The sequence below is a fragment of the Mastomys coucha genome, unplaced genomic scaffold (assembly GCF_008632895.1).
Source record: "Mastomys coucha isolate ucsf_1 unplaced genomic scaffold, UCSF_Mcou_1 pScaffold14, whole genome shotgun sequence".
Taxonomy (NCBI): Eukaryota; Metazoa; Chordata; class Mammalia; order Rodentia; family Muridae; genus Mastomys; species Mastomys coucha.
Genome location: NW_022196896.1, coordinates 95,428,574 through 95,443,189, shown reverse-complemented (window position 1 = coordinate 95,443,189; position 14,616 = coordinate 95,428,574). Strand labels below are relative to the sequence as shown.

At 38.4% G+C, this 14,616-nt stretch overlaps 1 long non-coding RNA gene across 1 annotated transcript; it reads left to right on the top strand.

Annotated features, from left to right (window-relative positions):
• Positions 1-7,835: 7,835 nt before the first annotated feature.
• On the top strand, positions 7,836-12,834 carry LOC116089213. The gene is made up of 3 exons (XR_004118213.1): positions 7,836-7,854; positions 11,756-11,975; positions 12,749-12,834. It is a non-coding gene; the product is annotated as an uncharacterized LOC116089213 (long non-coding RNA).
• Positions 12,835-14,616: the final 1,782 nt, after the last annotated feature.

Sequence of the window (14,616 nt, the reverse complement as noted above, 5' to 3'; positions counted from 1 at the left end):
CAAAGATAAACCTGGCTACTCCCGAGGTACAAGTTAAAACCTGCAATCCTTTCAATAGCCTTCAATGACCCCACTAAGTGATGTCTCCCTTAAGTAGGCTTAGTAGCCTACTGCAGTTCTAAGCCCCTCACACTGGTTGAACCTTGAATTTCCTGCCATTTAACTTTGCACACTTCTCTGAAGCTGCTGTGTTTTCTATTTTCTGAATTTACACCTTCCTTCCCTCTTGTAAATATAAGAATGGGTGTTTTGGGCCAGGTGGTGGCGACTACATGCCTTTGATGCAGGCAGATCTCTGAGTTTTGAGGTCAGCCTGGTCTACAAAGTGAGTTCAAGAACAGGCAGAGCTACACAGAGAAACCCTGTCTCAAAACAAAACAAAACAAAACAAAACAAAACAAAAAAAAAAAAACAACCACACCAAACCAACCAAACTACCAACAAACAAAAAGAGTGTTTTGAAGTTCCCAAGAAAATTAAAATTAAATACAATTTTATATACAGCACATTAGAAAGCTTAAAACCAATTAGCTGTTGTACATAAGTATTTATATAAAGTGGTGTCTTAACGGATTTACAATGTATGTTTTATGTAATAACATGGATATGTTATTACATGTTACATGTTATGTAATAACATGTTGCAAACATTTGGGAAAATAAGATGACAACATACTAAAAGTTTGAATTTGTATTCCTTTTTATGTAGCAATCCCGACTTAAAAAAAATCATTATTGTGTGTTTTTTTTCTTTTGTTGGTGTTGTTTTGTTTTGTTCTTCATTATAACAGGGTCTCTTTGGACCAAGCTGTCCTAGAACTCATGTAGACCAGGTTGGCCTAGAAGTCATGGGTAAGTCAAAAGTCTCTGCTTCCTAAATGGTGGGATCACAAGGAACAGAGAGATAAATATTTGGAACAGTATTCTTTAAAGTCATGATGTTCTCTCAGAGAAACAAATAGGACTAACAATCAAGTCCTACACTCTGGAATATCAAGCCACCTCTAAAATGAGTGAATTATAACTAGTTATTTGTGGAATTTTTCTATGATCAGAGACAAAAGCAACATACATAGGCACATCGTAATAGTACTGTTTTTATTAGACACAGATTCCCTACATTTTAAATTCAACATTTAATGCATTTCTGAAACTGGGTTGGCAACCTTTAATCATCCTAAATAGATGACTGTGTGATTACCATGTCACAGAGAGAGTATTGTACTTTTAAATTATATCTAGATATCTTGGTGTTACCATGGGAGATGTGGGCTGGAAGAGAAATGGCAACACACAGGGGAAAAAGCAGAGACCAAGCAGACAATGGAGAGAAACCACTGGCCTCAGGATGGAAACTATACCTTATAATATAGCTTATTATAGGGAAAATTGAAAGTTAGTGCAGGTAAGGGACATTAGTTTATCATTTAGATTTTTTTATGGATAAAATATAATTAATTTCTACAGATTTTTTTGGTAGCCATAATATACTGTTTTTTTTTTTTGATATTTAAGTTATTTACATTTCAAATGTTATCCCTTTCATGGTTTCCCCTCCACAAACTCCCTATCCATCCTCTCTTGCCCTGCTTCTCTAAGGGTGATACCGTACCCACCCACTATAATACACTGCTGAGAAAAATGACAGCCATGTAATGCATATGATGCTATTTGCTTGTGTGTCCATGTGTATGTGAGCATGTGCATGTATTTGCATATCGAGGGAAGTGAGAGAACTAAATCAAAAATTTAAATGTAATTACACTTACTTATTTTTGCATGTCCGTAATTGTGTTTCTGTATGTGTGCGCACATGCAACCCATGAGGCTGGAGAGGAAGAAGAGGTCACAAGTTCTTCTGCAGTTGGGGTTCTATGTGGGTGAATGGAACTGAACTGGGGTCCTGTGCAAGAGCAGGACATGATATGAATAATCTCTGAGTCATTTCTCCCATCTAAGAGCAATTTTTAAAAGAGTATCCTCGTTTGATTTATTTTATAGTTGGGTAATAATTTTGTAATGGAAAAACCACCAAATTAATAATTTAGAGTAAAAATGCTTGGCATGCTAAGAACTGGGTAATTCAATTGGAATGAAGCTTAGTTTTGGGGTGATGCTAAATTACTGCATTATAATCCTCTCAAACAATAGTGGTCAAAGGAGGCCCAGACCAATAGCTGTGCCTTCCCCATCTGTAATGAGAGCCATGGGGAGTCCTGTTCCCTGACCGGAGAGGCAAGAAAGAATATAGGAACTAATTTCTCCAGGTGGGAAGATCATTTAATCAGAGGACACTTTATGTTGCTACTCCACAATGTTTGCTGGCCACTCTTCATTTAATGTGTAGAAATGAGGATTCTAGACAGTTTAAATAAGTAAACTAATCTTCTGAAAGCTCCAGACAGATGTTCCTGGAAGGATGGGCAAGATGGAGGAATATAAAGTCACCTAGCCTGAAACTTAGCCTTGTTTGAGTAGTTCTTACCCAATTTAATTTAGTATATACCATACTTTCTGGTCCTCTAGTAGCAGAGAAACAGAACACAAAATCTGTGGCTGTGAACTGATCCGGTCTGCAGCCTGGAAGAGAACCCCAAATAAATCCACTTCCCTTCTGCTTCTGCAACATCAATGTGGAGAGAGAAGGGATGGGGCCATGGGACTAACGGAGAGCCTTGTAGGATCTCTTCTAGGAGAGGCTCTGGTTTAGATGATCTCGTTTTGACTTTTCCTTAGTTTTCACCTACTTTGCATAAGCATACATCAGCCAATGGAAGTCCTTAAAGGCATATTTAAGGCCTTAAACTCACCATCATTATTGGCAAACTACCAGAGACTCTTTTTGGATTCTCCTTGGAGGCAAGAGAGTTTTCAGTTTCATTCGATAAGTCCTCTTTAAGCTAGGATAGGTATCTCTTCTTTTCTTCTATCATAAAGTCACACAGAATTGATCACATAGCTATTTTCTTTCTTAGAAGGAGGTATTTGTAGACAAGAGTGAATAAGCCAGCTCCCCAGTGTTTCACAAGTTGTAAACAATTGCTGAGAAGAGGAGAGTCTCTCCCATGGTCCATGGAGATGTCTACACATTGGGTAGTGAGCTCTAAAGACACAGCTTTCATGAGTTGTCACTCATGTGCTAAAGTGGGGCCTTTTGATGATGTAGCTGCCTGTGAAACATGTGCTCCTGTAAGTAACCTCAAGTGAATTCATGAGTTTGCCAAGGTAAGACTTATGTGAAATCATTTCTGGATTCTTTTGTCAGTGCCATACCTGGGGTGAATAGACATTTGTTCATGCCTACCCAGGAAATATCAAAGAACATGTCTACATGCCAAGAGTGAGGGAATATAAGACCAGACATCTTACCCGAGGAAATTAAGTATTTGTAGAAAAATACTATTTGAGAATGTTGTTTGCCTGAGTTTCCTGGGTTAGACTGTCTATTCTTTTTCATTGCTACACAATACAACTGACCAACTGGCTGAAGATTTAAAAGCCTATATAGTTTAATTATTAAGTGGAGTAAGGACAAAATTGTAGCCTGGCTATAAATGTAAGTATTATTGAGACATTATTTGGGAGCTTTTAATAAAGGACAGATTTAGGAGATTACTAAATGGAGGTGTGGGAATGCAGTCTCTAAACAGGGAAACAGGCAGAAGGGAATTTCCAGACATGAGCCAAGTTTTTCCAGTTGACAGTTTTGCCTGAGGTCTATCCTGTTTGTCCCTATCTGAGCTCAGATAACTGGAAGTTGAGGCCAAAATGCTTGTCCTTTGTTCTGCATGATGGAGCACAGGCAGGCCTAAAACAAACTTATTAGAGTCTACTGAGGAGAAAAGGCAGGTAGAGGTTCTCTACTAAGCGGACTCCTTACAAAGTCTTTCTTCTGCCTAATTTTGTTTCTCCAATACCGGTCCTTTGTGTTTATGGGTTCCTTTAAAAATGTTTTCCCTTCACTAGCTCTCTTTTCTTCTTTCCTGCTCAAAGCATTCTTATTTTTATTGATTTTCTTCTTTAACCACCCTGCATTTTGTGGGAAATGGAGAGAGTTCTAAGAATTAGTCAATAAATTCTGTGCTAGGACAGAGGAAAGGCATTCAGTAGAAGGTTATGGCCAACGCATTTGCCTACATTCTCAATTCACTGTGCTAGGGATCTGGTTTAAGTAGTAGTGAATAAAGGTTTTTAATGTTTTTTTTTTTAAAGGAATGCATACATAGATGCTTATCAGAAGAATGTTGACATTCTAATGAAGGATTTTATTTATCCATTCAGCTAATATTTATCAAGCAACGAGTATTGCTAGCTGCTAGTGAAACTGTAGTGATGCCCTAGCCAGTCCCATGCACCATTAATTTTATGTGTGAAAGAGGAAGAATGAATGAATAAACACATCATATATTGAACACTACTGGGGAGAAAAAAGTTTACATAAATTGGGATCATGACTTTCATGTAGAAGAAAGGGTGCATACATTTACAAGACAGTCTGAATGCAAGAGAGAGCCAGCCATTCTAATAAGTAGAGAGGTCAGCAAGCCCAAGGTACTGGAGGTATAAGTGTGTCTGAAATAAATCCATGGAGAGCTATTAGCTGGGTGGATGGGATAGTACAGTATCATCAGAGGGCATGGTGACAGTTATGAGAAAGTCAAATTAAGACCTTCAAAATCACTGGAGGGACTTCCATGTTTTTTCTGAGTGATAGTGGGATGCCACAGATTTGTGTTTAACATGGCTGTGAAATAATCTCCTTTGACCAAGTCAGTTTGGTTACCTTAAGAAGAGATTAACAGTGAAAGCCCAAAAGCTAAAAGGAGATTGAAATGGGCACAGGATGGAAACTGACATCTTAGAAGCTGGGAATATAAATGTTCCTAGCAGTGGTCAACTATGTTAATGTTGCCACAAGGATGAATGAGTTTGCCTTCTGCTTTTGGCAGAGAGGAGAAGGTGATTGTCTTAATTGTGAAGAGATACCATGATCACAGCAACTTTTACAAAGAAAAACATTTAACTGGGGATGGTTTACAGTTCAGAGGTTTAGTCTATTATCATCATGTTAGGAAGCATGGTAGCATCCAGGCAGACATGGTGCTGGACAAGGACCTGAGAGTTCTGCATCAGGATTAGCAGGATCAGCAGGAAACGAACTGTGAGCCTCTAGGTCTGGTTTGAACTTCTGAGACCTCAAAACCCAATCTCTAGCGCCACTCCCTATGGACCTATGGGGTCCACTTTTATTCAAATCACTACAGTGATGCTGACAGTGATAGTTTTTAAGAAGTTGGAACCAGACAGACTGAATGAAGTCTTTACAGTAAATACCAGACTGGAAGAAATTGAGATCGCAGTATGGTATAATTTTAACCTATCAGTTTGATATAAATGAGCAAGAGAGGAGATACAAAAGGGGAAATAAAGCAGTGGGGACTTGGGGATATGAAATCAAGTAAGGCACTTTGATTTTCTTGCTTTGTAGTGGGAATCCATGACAAGTTCCTTCTGAATAAAAGATAAGTGGTGACACACATGCATACAAAATTGGAGCAAAACTGTTGAATAAGGTAGAGGAATGGGGTCTAGTGCATACACTTGGGGAAGGAAGTATAGTCAGAATTAGGTAAAAAAAAAATGATCTATCATATACACAAAAAAAGAAATGCAAAATATTCCCTAGAGAAACCCTAGTAAGAAAATGTGGACATTCTTTTATTGGAAATATATTAGTCATGAAATCTGAGGTGAGGAAGTTGGCCAGAAAGTACAAAAAAGTGGATGAAAGATGTTGAGGTTCATTGAGGTTTGGAGGATAAAGGTTAAGTATTCAGACAGTGTTCATTTTGAGTAAGAGGGAGGTAAACTGATTAGAAATGTGTGTTAGGATTTGATGAGTACATCATGGGCCAACTCTACCAATGTGATAGTCACACACTTCAAGTAAAATGGATCAACTCAGTTCCTCAGTTACATGTCTTGTCAAGTCACACCAAGTTTCTCTGAGTCAGGCACAGAATAGAAAGGAGCTGTTGTCAGGCTAAGCAGTGGACAGGACAATGAAAGATGGGGAGTGATGTTGTCAGGGGAATGGGAGAGATCATGAAAAGGATGATAGTTGATATCAGTTATACTGGGTAAGGAGGGATGTGAAGCTGTGATAAGACAAGACAAGTGAATGTTGATGGGATTGATCTCCCAGTACAAATGAAGTTCCTTCTTTTTGTTTTGTTTTTACAAGCACTATTAAAGAGACTAGCAAATAAAGGTGCTCACAACTGGGACATTTCAAAAAGAGGTTATTGATATCTATCATCAAGGCAACAAGAGGATCTCCTATGTGACTTAGGAGAAAGTGGGAGAGGGAGGTGAGAATAATATATTACCATTGGACACGTGGAGGTCAAGGGACTAAGAACAAAGACAGTGAGAGAATATTCCATCATAGGTGTCCATATGGATACAGAATCAACAATCTTGGAACAATTGCAGAATAGTGGTGGTTTCAGGAAGCAACTTCTTAATTTTCACTTACTGAGGACCAATCAGAATCTCAGGTTCTACAAATAACTAGAATGAGGGTAGTAGGTATTCTGACCAGAGGTTGTCAAATGGAATGATTTTCAAGAGAGCTGGGGTTCTTTTTTGGAGGAAAGGGGGTTTAGTTGCATGGAAATGCCAACAAGCAACATCACAATTCTTTTAGATTTTTAAGATATAAGGGAGAAAAAATACCACCCTTCTGAAGTCCAAAGGGGAAGCAGCATTGACAAGCATAAGCAGGCCTTAGTCTGGGCCAGAAAGTCAAGGAAACATTTATAAGGAAGAAGAAATATCAAGTCAATGAGTTATCAGAAATTCCAGAGGGTGTGTTGGCAGGATTTGGGAGGAGTGGAAGATTGTTCCAGATGAGAGACAGTTCAAAGCATTCTGGAGATCTGAGAATTCAAGTGGTGAGAGATGACTTGTGGTTTCCAGGATTGACTGAAGTAAAAAGGAATGTAGGGCCTGATGGGATTAGCCCAGAAACATTTTCATGCTTTTGTAAGTGATTACTCAGCCATCACATCATGTTGGGAAACATGAGGAAAACTTGGAAGGGTGAGAAGCAGGATGTTAGCATTTTTGATAAACATGCCTAATTATTTAGTGGGAAACTGTATCATCAGCAGTACATACTTTACTCATAGAGTTTACTCATAGAGAATCGAAGTAATAGTCTAAAACCATCTGGTAGAATTATGATGACCACTGTTTCATCACTGATTGCTGAATACTTACTTTGGATATTTATTGTGATATGTGACTTAAGTCTATTATTTTATTGGTTCCTCAAATAGCATTGTAAAATGGTATAAAAATAAGTAACTTTCGTTTCATGGTTATAAAGTCACCTACGATTTGGATGTAGAGTTCTCTGACTCCAGAGTTAATGATAAACAATGGTAAAGACACAGAGGTTTGAAATATTGAGGGAGGTGATGAAATGATGGTGTGGTCCCAGCAGTAATTCAATGCCACAAGTACACTATCTTCCAGCATTGCACTAGGCCATGGCTCAAAAGCCTTAAGAAAAACTCATTACCCTAGAGAAGTCAAATGGATGTGATGTGCTCATCCAATACATCAATTATAAGAAATCAAGATATTAATATGTCCCTGTCTAGACATAGTAGCAGAGAACTGATGACCTATGAGGAAGGCAGTAAAGGACCAATTAGAGTTTGTCAGGCAAAAAAAGGCAAGTTAAAACATATGTATCAGGCTTCAGTGGGGGTGGGGCTATAATTTTCTGATGTCATAAAGAAAAAAGATGAGGACAGTAAAGATCCATGGAAACATAGCTGTATGGTAAGGCCAATGATAATGTAAGCTAAGGAAGTACCTCCTCGTTTAAGTTGTATAGTTGTTTTCACCACACTGGAAAGTTTGACAAAAAAAAGATTAGAATATGACAGAATGTTTCATTAATATTCACAAACATGTATCATTTCCATTATATAGGTGAGAAGAAAAAGATAGAGGTTTAAATATATTTGGCTCAAAAATACATAGACTACATACAAAGATAATAAACATATATAAAACCATTTGGTCAACTTACGAATGTTCTAAGAGATGAACCTGGACGGGAAAATAGGAACCAAAATAAAGAATAGCATAACAGTACAGAAGAATTTTATCAATAAAAATATAGATTGAAATAAAAGATTTCTTATTCATATAAGACTATTCATGAAGACTCTATTATATAAATTCTAAGAATATAAGACTCTGATCATCTTATTTTAGAAATAGCTCATATTGTTAGCATACCTATGTCATTTTGTTAATGAATTGATTCCTTTTTGGTGTAACATACATGCATTTAGAGGTTAATATATGCTGTTATTTTTCTAGTCATGGTTAGATATTTAAAAAAATATCCTTGCACTGTATGAAGTCAGAGTCAAGTAAAAGAAGGATAAATTATCAATCAATATATGGGCATTGTTAGAAGAAACCTTACAACTTGAAGAGAACAAATGCAAGTTTTCTGGCATGTAGTAGAGGCTTGAAAATGATAGAACATAGTGTTCGGTGAAGGCAGACTTGAAGGACAATTATTTAATTAGTGATTGATGGAGGAGGGCCCAGCCTATTGTGGGTGGGGCCATTCTGGGCTTGTGCTCCTGGGTTCTGTAAGAAAGCAAGCTGAGCAAGCCTCAGGGAGCAAACTAGTAAACCACACCCCTCCATGTCCTCTGCGTTAGCTTCTGTCTCCAGGGTCCTGCCCTGTTTCTTTCCTGTCTTCCTTCAATGATGAATGGTGTTTTGGAACCCTTTCCTCCCCAACTTGCTTTTTGGCCATGGTGTTTCATCACAGCAATAGAATCCCTAAATCACACACACACACACACACACACACACACACACAAACACACAAAACAAAGTGTTAAAAAATTAATAAGCACTATAGAAAGGATAACACATTTGAGAAAGCCTGATACATGGAACACAGTAGAATTAGCAGGGAAAAGTAAGTTCTTCCTTAAAACTAGGAAAAGTTTCAAGGAAGAGTGTGGGTCTGGATAAAGTTACATCTTTGATAGCAGCAGAAAAAGAAAGTTCAATCTACTGACTACTTCTTTTGAAAGAAGTTGTAGACAGGGAAACTCGATAGAGGAACTGGGGAAGCATGGAGCTAAGAAAAAGATTTCAAAGACAGACTAGAATCCAATTCGTGAGATTTCCTCCAAACAGAATCTATTTTGTTTTGGCTTTTACTTATGGAGGATGCAAAGGTTTGAAAGTCTTAATGCAGGAGCAAGACAATGGATAAACATGAATATTTAGCAGAGGTGAATTACAGGAAAAGTGGAGCATAGATCTACCAGTATCCTTCTCTTGTAATGTTAAGTAGCATGTTAAGTGATACTAGAAATAGTCCTCAAGGGTTACACTGTAAGAGGAAAAAGGTTCCTGTGAAAATAGTACAATGAAGAGAGTAGTTTTTTTAATTACTAGCCAAAAAAAAAAAAAAAGACGTTCACATAAATCAAATGGCAATGGCACAGAGACTGTAAGCACATCACCTAGGATAGCCACAGTGATCAAATGGACTGAAAGGTGGGTTTAGTAGCATGGAAGATAACACTACTAAACCTTTGAAAAGCCCTATCCTGGCCTGGATAGTCCTGCAGTACTTGCCTCGTATTTCATAATTTGCTAGGGTGTCACACAGAACCTTAGAAAAGAGCTTATGTATTATTTGCTGACTTGGTGCAAAGGTTATGTTAAAGAATACAATTAAATATCCAAAGGACTGAAGAGGTAGAGCAGTCTAGAAATATGTATACAACCCTTAGCTTTGTACAGCTCAGGTATGAATGTGGCCCAGTACTAAAACTTACTTAAAGCAATTACGAGGGTTTTTTCTGATCATATTTTTGTGACGTAATTTTATGGTTTTCAATCATTTGACATTCTGCTACAATGTCAAAAGTTCAGATATGTCTCTAGACTATTTGATGCCTAAATTCACAAGTTCTGACTGCCATAGAATTAAATGTGTGTCCTTCACCACATGTTGGTATGTTTCCCAGCTTGTGAACTTTCTGAAATCCACAGTTGAGTTTTCCCTGGGACTTCACTATGTAGATATGATTAATGCCTAATTTCAACCCCACCCACTTTTCTCTTCCCTAAAGAGAAGAAGAATGGTGTCAAAATTTTCAAGCTTGAAATTGGGTTTTGTCCTTTCTGATGATCAGATCCTAGGTAGGAGTCCACTAAATATTATGTCATTAGCTCAAAAGATGTTCATATCATCCAAAATTAAAGGGGTCAGATTGCTGTGTCAGAAAGTGGGACAAGGACAAAAGCTTAGAATAATACATGTCACCAGACCTCCTGTAACTTAGAAAATAACTAAAGTTCGAGGAAACCTAATGGAACAGAACAGATATATGTACATATGAATGATGTCACTGCCTTGTTCCTAAATTCAGGAGTTTTCACTACCATAAAATTACCATGGTGTGTGCCTTTGACAACAGGTTGGTATATTAAAGTTTACTGAAGTAGAGCTTCACTCACACTGTAGAGTTGGTTCTACAGTAGAGGAGCCTTAGCCTTTCTGGCCCCTTGGACTTCAGTTGATCCTTTGTTGTTTATGGACTGAAATAGGCAAGCAATCATCTCCCCCTGTATAAATTCCTGGTCTCTAATTTGCTTGCACGTTAGCAATGTTTTAGACTGTTTCTTTCTTAAGTCCCCTATGCTAGCTCCCATCTTCATTTTTTTTTTAGTGTTTTTCAGCATCTGTTATATTCTAATGGAATGCCCAATGCTTTACATTTGATAATTTATGGACCCTTGGTGTTTTTTCTGTAGATTGAAAATACAAGATGCTCTGTTGCCACACTCAACTTAAACACAATTACTGCTGGAGCTAAATTTGAACTCAGTTTTAAAAAGGAAACATTCTTTTACATACAGGAAAGATTTTGGAGGGAAATATATTCCAGTAGCACTTACAGACTGCATCTCCCCACCCTTTTATAGCCCTTGGTGATGAGGACTATGAGGTAGGCACCTATGTCACTGCTGTCTAATGTGACTCATTGTACTGCTGGACCTTTCCTAATCCATCCATTAGTTCTTTTAGTGATCCATAAAAGTATTAAGGGAATGATGTATGTAAAAATGAAGTATAGCTGGGCAGTGGTGGCACAAACCTTTAATCAGCACTCAGAAGGCAGAGGCAGAGAGATCTCTGAGTTGGATGCCAGAGTGGTCTACACAGAGAGTTCCAAGACAGTCAGCACTGCATAGAGGAACCTTGTCTCAAAAACAAACAAACAAACAACAAAAATCAAAATAAAACAAAAAAAGGAAAAGTATAGCTTTTAGAGGATGGCTATGGGATACTTTCAGAGCAACCCTTTGGCACTGTGTGGGCACAGTCTGAGAAGAAGTTGAGTGTACTATTATTCTTACCACCAGTGGGATACATGTGGGAATGATAAAGGCAGACTATTTCCATTTCCTGATGTTTATTTCAAGAATTGTTGTTTCTACCTGTCTCACTTCTTTTGGGCCATTTGATTCTGCTAAGTTCCTTGAAAGGAATCTGGGTATGCAGTTTTCTCCTAATTTAGTAGAAGGATTACTGGGTTTACTCATTAATGGAATCATGATATCCCATACAGACATCAAGGATTAAATTTTACTCTCTCTGAGGTAATTTTAATGCCTTCCTCACATCTAGGTTTTTAGACCACATTGATAGAAAAATGGGCGTTTACAACTCAATCCTAGAGCACTGTCATTCTTCTGACTGTAATTCCTGGACCTTTTAAGGCAAGTGGAATTATATCATGTATCCTCAGCCATCAGATCTTGATCTAAAATAATGAAGGCTTACTGCAACATGGTGTTCCTCCCTCAATTTGGAAACACAGAGCTCCCTGAGAAGCTGTTGGAAAAAGGTGAGTGAGCTTAGAGCTGGGAACTTTCGGTCCTTAGGGTGTTAGCACAGACTGCCGAGAGCTGAACCTGGGGTCCTCGTTTATTGCTTTTGAAATCATCCAGTGCCAGAACCATGGCTTAAAGGACTTTTGCCTGCCTAGGGTCTTAGGAATCACACAGGGCATGGAGGAATCTCAGCAGAAAAAGAAAAAGGTGTCTAAAGAAAAAGTTCAACTTCACAGGTATCAAGTAAGGCGGATGTGGGGCCGTTAGAGCTTAGTTATATAGAGGATACATAAGACTGTGGGTTTACTCCCTAGGGATGGTGATGGAGAAACTTAGGGAAAAAAGGAAAGAACATTTTACCAAGGATGCAGTTTTAGCAGCTTTGTTGAGATTTGGCAGCCAAGTGGGTTGCCCCAGGACAAAGGTGTGGATAACTAAGTGTTCCTTATGGAGTCAAATTGGATGGGTGGCACTTCAGGTCAGCTCTGGAGTGGTGTATCTGATGCACCTTTGGGCAGGTGCATCTTCCTTTAGCAAGCTGCCCAGGTGACGATCTTGTGGAAGGGGGCAGACATAGCTATTACAGCCAGGTGGAGCTTCTGGGGGGAACATGTACCTGGAAGTATGAAATTCCAAAACTACTTCAGCTAGAAACAAAACTAATGGATATGCCCCAGGTTCAAAGGTTTCCTAAGTATTTGGTTAGTTCTATCAATTCATATTTTTGTATTCTATTCTTTTTTTTTAATCTCCTGTTTATTAATTCTTACCATTTGGCTTTACGTAGGTTTTAAGAGTAAATGCTTTCAACGTCTCTTAGAGAGAGGTGAGATGAATACAAAAAGAGTGCTCACAAAAAAGTGAAGAAAAATGAGTTTAGCTACATGGAATTCTACTTCTCATACAGTTACATGGAAACATATTTCTGAGGTTTGTTTTTTGCTTGTGGCGTATATAAGTCCACATCTATTTGCTTCTGCTGTCTGTGTGCATGTGGAAACCTCAGGTTGACTTTCCTATCTTTCTTTGTTGCTTCTTGTTGTCTGCCTGTTTTTTGAGACAGGGTCATGAACAACTTATTTTAGTTTGCGCATGTGCCAGACAGTTGTTTGGTGTCACAGTACTCTGAAAAGTGCAATCATTGTGGCACAATTTTATGTTGTGGCAGAAAAACTGAAACTACAACAGAATAATCATTCCTAACTCTCTAGTTATCCAGGGAAACACTAAATAAGTCCCTCTTCCCCCTTCCTTCCCTTCCTGTCCCACATGCAGTCGGTCAGCAAAGCTTGAGGCTTTAAGCTCAATTTCTTCCACATCAAACTTCTATCACTATTATCTTTGCCCAAGCCTAGGAAGGAAGTTGGTATTTGCAATGGTCTCTTAATTTGTCTTCCTAATTCTAACCTTCCTTCTCCACATTTTAAATCCATGGCCAGAATAGACCATTTGAAGTAAGATGGTTACCATACCATTTGCCAGGTATTCATTACCTGGCTTAAGATAAAAACCCAAAGTGCTTATTATGGCCTAGAGAGCTGAGCTAAACCTCAGAGACTTCTGAGGTAAACAGCTGCCGCACCCCAACTTTATCCTTCACCTCATTGCTGCTCACTGAATATGATAGCAGGTATCCCTGGAACCTCCCCTCAGTTATCTGCAGGGATTGGTCCTGATCTTTATTGAGGGATATAATTTCTATAGGAACTTTCACATTCATCTGATCTCACTAAATTCCTTTCTTCCCAAAGGCACCCATATCCATCTCATTATAGCACTTGCCATCTTCATATTTCAGGTTTCTTTTTTTGGGGGGGGAGTTAGTTATATAGAATTCTTTCATTGACTTGTCCATGGAGTCTAGCCTTGTGCCTGCCATAGTATTTTGGGAAATACTTGTTGACTAAATACTGAGTTAGGTAAAAATCAGAGTCAGTCTCTTATGTAGCTGAAGTAGAAAAACAGCAACATGTGTGTGTGTCGGGGAGGGGGGGAGTGTTGTTGTTCAGAAGTTATGACAATTCTTCTGTTTCTTTGCTTCTTAAAAAAAGAGCCCATTTTATCTACCTTTCATTGACACTTTTGTTAAATTCATTTATTTTTATTTTGTGTATACGGGTGCTTTGCTTGCATGCATGTTTCTGCACCACATATGTACAGTCCCACAGAGGCTAGAAGAGGATGCTAGTTCACCCTCGAACAGTTGTTACCATGTAGTTGTGAGCCAATATCTGGGCACAGGAAATTAAACCTGGGTCTTGTGGATAAGCATTCAGTGCTCCTAATTGTGAGTCATCTCTCCAGTCTCTAACATTATTAACAAAACTTTGCAAACACAGTTTAAAGGAAGAGTTGATGTGGCCTTTTAGGCATGGTAGCTTCCCAGGAAGCAGATATGGACTTCAGGAACGACATGGATTGGGTCTTAATAGAATCACAGTTCCTAACAAGATCTGATATATAAGCTCTGAATCGACAATTTTGCCAATGGTTAAGCATAGTGGAAAATATCCTGTTGTATATACAATTGTTGGCCCTTTCCTTCTCTGAAGCATTAAGAAGATAGAAATGCACACATACTTTAATCCCTAGGATTATATTTACTGAGCTCATACCAGAGGGCAGGTAAAGTCTTTCTCCAACTGTGGCTATGGC